This window comes from Kryptolebias marmoratus, linkage group LG20 (assembly GCF_001649575.2).
Source record: "Kryptolebias marmoratus isolate JLee-2015 linkage group LG20, ASM164957v2, whole genome shotgun sequence".
Taxonomy (NCBI): Eukaryota; Metazoa; Chordata; class Actinopteri; order Cyprinodontiformes; family Rivulidae; genus Kryptolebias; species Kryptolebias marmoratus.
In genome coordinates this window covers 24,987,710-24,994,229 of record NC_051449.1, presented here as the reverse complement: position 1 = coordinate 24,994,229, position 6,520 = coordinate 24,987,710, and the positions used below count along the sequence as shown (strand labels likewise).

The 6,520-nt window shown below is 41.1% G+C and overlaps 1 long non-coding RNA gene across 2 annotated transcripts in view; it reads left to right on the top strand.

Annotated features, from left to right (window-relative positions):
- Positions 1-6,520, top strand: part of LOC119618035 — a 15,329-nt gene that overhangs the window by 7,465 nt on the left and 1,344 nt on the right. The window contains exons 2-3 of one of the 2 annotated variants that reach the window (XR_005234553.1): positions 1,010-3,298; positions 3,369-3,560. This is a non-coding gene — a long non-coding RNA (uncharacterized LOC119618035). The remainder of the gene's footprint in view (positions 1-1,009; positions 3,299-3,368; positions 3,561-6,520) is intronic. The other variant, XR_005234554.1, reaches the window with a different exon arrangement.

Genomic DNA, 6,520 nt, shown 5'->3' with positions numbered 1-6,520 from the left:
CAGGGAGAGGGAATTATGCTTCTGTAGTTTATAAAGTAATTAAGTTCTGTATGTCCAAATCTGCATCATGTTTTGAATCTTTCCTCCTTCTTCTAGCTCTCATTTCTCCTGCTGCCCTTTAAACACAATAAAACCATCTTCCTTTTCTTTCTCCAGCCCGCCTTTTCTGCCATTCCTTCTTCAGTCTTTGTTTAATGATACATTTTGCTTTTGATTTGCTAGTTTGTACTTTGACATTAATATGATTTTGAGTTGACTTCTTTGCTGCCTTATCTGCTATTTTATTTCCTGTTATTCCCATGTTTGTTGGTACCCGGAAAAAACCCATCCTTTGTATTCTGCATATAGTATGTAATATTTCTAATAAAATGTTTGGCCTGCTGTCTGAATGATTGTGTTTTATACTGAATGATCCAGAACTTGAATCTGAAAAGATTGTCTTTAATGGTTATATATCTTCCACCCACTGTATTGTAAACATAATTGCTAACACTTCTCCTGTGTAAACAGATAAACCTTTTGTGATTCATTTCCCCACCTTTATTTTAAATTCTGGTATTGTAAACGCTTTTCTGTTTTTTTCTTTTATTTTTGATGCATCTGTATAAATCTGAATGTTCCCATATTAACTGTTTATATATGTCACTTAAGAATACCATTCTCTTGAACTGAGGGTCCAGCAGTGTTGGTATTGTCATTACACTTAATGACTCCAGGTTGTACATGTCAGGATTCTAAGATGTCGAAGAGCGCAACAGCTTGGTGGTAGACAGACTACATGAGGCAGATATCAGGTAAGTGTCTTTATTTACAGTGAACAGAGGAATGGACGGAACGGAATTGAGATCTGAAACACGGAAAAAGAAACAGTAAGTAATATAACGAGGATTGAAACGAGCGAAAACAAAACAACCAATTTGAGGCTTACTGATTGTCAGGTGAGGTTCTGCATCGGATGTAGAATCTGTGGTTACTTCCCAAGTGAAGGCTTTCTGGTATTTGTGTCCAGGAGGAAACACCAGGCAGTTCGAGCTCTCCAGAGTCGAGTGTAGATGAAGGAGACAGGAGGACATCAGTGAGCAAATCAAAGCTGGGCTTTTGCATAAGGAACCGGAACCAGACTGGACCCTCGGGCAGGCAGGAACACACTGGGAAAGACGAGCACACAAGAAACCCAGGTAAGTGAACTTCTTAGTCAACAGACCGATAACTAAGCTGGCTTGGAGACTTTACCACAAGGTAAGCAATGCTCCAGCGCTGATCTGGTTCCCACCACAGCCTTAAATACACCAGCTCATCTGATGCCTCATCTCCTTCAGGTGTGCAGAGAAGAAAACCAACTCCACCAGGAGGAGGAGCCGGCCACGCCCACCAGGAAGTGCAAAAAAGTCACAGATCACCACAGCACAAAGTTTCTAGCAGTCTTCTATTAAGGTTTTCCACAATCTATATGGAAAAGGTTCCTTCTTAGATGTATAAATTGGAAATACTGGTTCAGTGCATGATGCACTGGTCCTGTGAAGGTCCCCGATGTATAAGTAAGCCCTTTATCCACAAGCTGGTTTCTTCCTTTTGGGAGATGGTGGGTACCCCTGCCTGCAGCATCCAGTCTGCATAACGACCCCATATCGACAGCCTGTGGGTAGTACATACATATTTTTGTTTGTTTACTGTTTTTAAAATCTAAAATTTTTGTGACTTGAATTTTATTATTCATATTTCTTTACAGACAGAGTGGATACATAAATAAACCTGTTTGAGTGATTTCATCTAACAGTGCCTGGAAATGGATTTTTTCCACAACATACCTCTGGCTAATCATGGTCTTGATAGCCTAAAATGAATAACACAAGTGGAGTAGATTAATGAATGAAGGCACATAACATGCATATACTTTGTTAACATGTATAACACCCATTCATCAGTTTGTTTCATGTACCTTTCTGCTTGGCAGAACATATGAGGGCTCAAGGAGTTGGAGCAGCTCATGGAACCCCTCGCCTTCTACAATGCTAGATGGCTGATCGTATTCACCTCATCGATCACCCGCTTTCTGGAAACACCAGGGCCGATCACGGGAGTATTAAGTCGTTCTTCCTTCTCATGCCAGCCACAATAATGCCTCAGCATTGTGGAAGTGCTCCGGTTTTTAATAAGACAGCACCTGGGAGCAAATTTTACATTTCACATACAATAGAAATAAAAGTTAATTCATGTAAACTAATTCAAATATTCTTCAGAAAGAAATTGGAATAACCCAAAAGAAAAAAATGACCAATAGTGGAAACGAGAACGGAATAATAATTTACCTTATTCTTGTGAAGTTATATAAAAGTTATATAAAATGTAAGACCATGAAGTTTCTATTTACCGGAATCCAGAGCCTAGAAGAAAAATGTACAGGATGAATGATAGGTTGCAGAGAACACGGGATGAGATGACGTCATGAAATCCCGGAAGCAACATGGCAACACACCACGAGGAGCAGATGGAAAACTATCAGACGGGACTAACGTTTTGCTTTTCGAGTAACAAAAGTACATCGAGCAGGAAGTTAGATTGAGACGTAGGCTGAGTGCTCTGAACTTCGGTAAGGGTCTCCCTTTCAGCGCTGAAAGTGAATAAATGTGTTTAAGCTTTAAGAGGACTCTTGGCTGTTTTTGACTCTCTGACCCCGTGCAAGGACAAAGACCAGGTGTTTCGAGTTTTTATCTGTCCTTATCATTCTCCATGATAAGATCAAAATGATCCCACATGGGAGAAAACTTCCTCTTCCTTGGTTGATCCATGGTATTCAATGACAAGCCAAAAACCAATGCAAAGCAAACAACACAAACTATCTCCATCCAACAAAACCCACAAATATGTCAATACATTTTCTGCGTATAAATGCAATTTGGTGCGTTCCCAACCAAACAACACAGGAACTGTATCGGTCACATTGTTTTCCTTAAAGAGATACACGCACCAACACGGTAATTCGCCTTGTTTGCTCGGCACATGTGCCGAGGTTTCAGTGTTGTCAGACCCATCACTATTCAAAATCCTGCAAATCTTCTGTCTCACACAGATCTCTTCATTCTGGCTGGCAGCTCTGGATTCCTCATTCTTCGCTCCTCCTGCGGCTCATCGAACCTGGTCCGCTCTTCAACATCTTCCTTGGCAGTCAACCTACAGAATTCATCATTCCGATTTCCAACGCTCAGTCTCCTGGATTTCCTCTGAACCCTTCATCAATGATACATCTCCACCTCAGATCCCACTCACCTCTTCCTAGCGGACTTCCATTCCTCTTCAAGTAAGTGTCCATCTGCATTCTCCTGATCGGATCCAAATCCATTACTCACCTCTCCTTCATCTGTCTCCAGAGTTCCTGTTTGCCTGCTGTCCATATCTGCTCCTGGATCCATTACCCCTGAACACCCTCCTCATTGCATATCCATTATTATTACTGTCAAAAAATCTTTAAATCTTGGTTTCCTGAGAGCTTCACTGCATGTGGGTCTGACAAATACCAAAAACCATGACACCTCCATCAACTCAAATTATGTTTTACACAGGTCATAAAAATTAATTATCTTACATTTTCTGTTTTCCCACATATTTCCACTACTAAATATTCCAGTTCATTACCTTTCTGTAATGTTTGGAGGAAAAAGAGCCAGAACCCAACACGCAACCAAGACAAGGATAAAGTGAAAAAAAAATGTTTATTGCAGTTTAAAAAGAGATGGTGTCTGGAGTGGCCCAGCTTTGTCCTGAAACACAAAAACGGGGTGAGGCCCGACAGGATGAAAGACAGAAAACAAAACAAAACAAAACTGTGGGAGATTACCAGGGCTCGGGGTCTCTCTGGATCCAAGAATCAGGGCTGAATGAGGGGCCTTGAGGTTCTGGGGAAGTTTCCTGAAAGCAGAGCCTTTTGTATCCACCATCCAATAATTTGTGGTCTGTAGGAAGTTCAGGGTAATACACAGAAGGTCTCTCAGACAATCACAGCAATTTTTTCAAAGCTTTTCCTAACTTTCTATGCCCACAGCTTTCAGCAGCTTATGAAGATCTTCATCTGTGCCTCTGCATCCATTTTCTCCTCAGCGACTTGGCCAATCCATGTCGAACTGCACATGACAGCATAGTGTAGCACAGTATAACAACACACAACATTGCCACTGAACTTCCAAAAGTTCCATTCAGTTAATGCTGCATCATGCACCCAATTCCATGAAGAAAACACTTATCAACAACAACAACAACAAATGTACTGGAGCATGATGTGTACGCATGACGTCCCCTTCACATTTCTGCCTGCCCCCTCAGATATGCATGCCTAGAACTATTACACATACATACATATATATACAGGGTTTCCTCCAGTGTATTACAACCCCACTGCAAGGTCACCACGCGAGGTTGCGCACGCCAATGGTGACGTAATCGCACTGTCCCCGCCCCTGCGTGAAGGCCCCGCGTGGTGTTGTATGATCGTGCACGTCCTAATGTTTTTAAATTTGTGCAAACCACATGCGCTGCGCTCCATTCAAAATGGACTATTTTGGTGCTCTAGCGGAGCTGGTTCACCTGTATCAACACTTATATGATCCCTCTATGAGAGATCACAAAGATAATCAAACGGCTCAAAACTCACAGAAGGAGATTACTGCTGCAGCCGATACAAAGGAGTGTTTATAGACCACAGAGGTTAGTTGAGCTGAAATTCAGAGGGTGGCTTTACGAGACCGAATACAGTAAGCATGTTTTGTAGTGAAAATATTAATATGACGCGTGGTAATTTATCTTTATTTAACAGTAAAATGTTGCTAGTAAATTCAGCATTGCTTTGTTTTGTTGTTCCATGTAGAGATCCAACATGCAGCCTGTGCCACAAAAAGCACAGCACAGTACAGCATCTGTCTGTTTTTCAGAGTTCTCTGTTGTTATTCATTGGCCTGGAAGTGAGATGTGTGTTGGTGCTTTGCTTGCACTTTTTCATTTATGTTAATTTAATTTATTTGTAAATGTGACTTAAATTAGGATTCAAATTAGGTGCAATCAATTAGTATTTATTTTATTTGTATTTTTGTTTTTAAAAGTATTTCAAAAGTGCCTTTTTGTAAAACTGTAGTTGTGTAAATATTTGACACAAATATTTTACAATATTACATAATAAGTAGCCATATTTTCAACTTTCTTTCTTTCTTTCTTTCAATTTTCCATGCAAAGTACTCACCTGTTCTCCCGTGCCTGTCTGTCTGCTCTACGTTACCACCTGGAAGGAATTACTCACTGCACTCTCGCTGGAAGGATCACCGCAATACCATCCTGGAACCATACTCACCACCTCTGCTCTCCTCCGAGTTGTGGAGCCTTTCAGCCATTCGTAAGAACATTCACGTTACCAACAGCCACTTACCATTCAGAGACTTCCAGTAGTTTTCTCCATTACTTACCGTTTCCTCCGTTTTCCAGATCCTGATTCCCGTTCCTGTAAATATTACTTCTCACTGTAAATAAATCACTTACCGTTACCACCTGGTCTCCTGTGTCTGTCTGCCGCCAAACTGCTCAGTAAAAAGAACTCTGAAACCTGACACTCCTGAGAAATTTAGAGGAAGATCAGGACTTAGCATTTTACATCTTAATGTTAGAAGCCTCCTTCCCAAATTAGATTTTATTAAAATTTGGGTCCAAACAACTGAACCTGATAGCTTTGTTATCTGAAACATGATTAAACAAATGTCTCAAATCAGGATATTGGTATTAAATGGTTAAGTTTTCCTTTGTGATTGTCCTAGGAAAGGTGGAGGTGTAGCTATCTAAAAAAAAAAAAACAGGTTTCAAGCAACTCTCCTCTGTATCTCTTCCCAAACTGTTTGAATTTTTGGCAACTAAACTTCAATTCCAGCAAAATTCGGTTGCTAACAGCCTCCCTCTGCTTGTAGTGAGGCTCTAAACTCCTTAAATAATTATGTCTTACGCCTAAATTCTGGTGAGCTTGTCTTAGTAGGCGGCCTTAACCTTGATTGGTTGTCATCAGCCTCAGATAGCCTAAAATCTATCTGCGATTGCCTAAATCTAAGTCAAATAATAGATAGCCCTACTTGATCTAACATCAAAAATCCGGTTCCTGATCTTCACTGGAGCATCGTGTCTTATGGGTTCGAGCCTGGCCACTGAGATTGCGTCTGTCAGTTTTAGGCCTGTGTTAACTGTTTGACTCTGCTCATCCTTGCCTCAGGTGGTGAAGCCCTTACCTGTTGCTGCCTAACCTATCCGAGACCTATCTGGGTATCTCTGTGGACATACCTGGACCTCAGATGGAAAACCCCTGCTTGGCCCTGCCTCTCCCTCCACGCCTCACTTCTGCTCCAGATCTGTAAGCAAAGAAAACTATTACCTTCAAAAACTAAGACATTCAAAGTTCCAGTGGTACCTGAGACTCACCTTGCTCCTTCCTGCCGTTTCAGATCCTGATTCACTCCTCCACTGTGAAAAAACTGCACCTGTAAATAAAATCACTTAC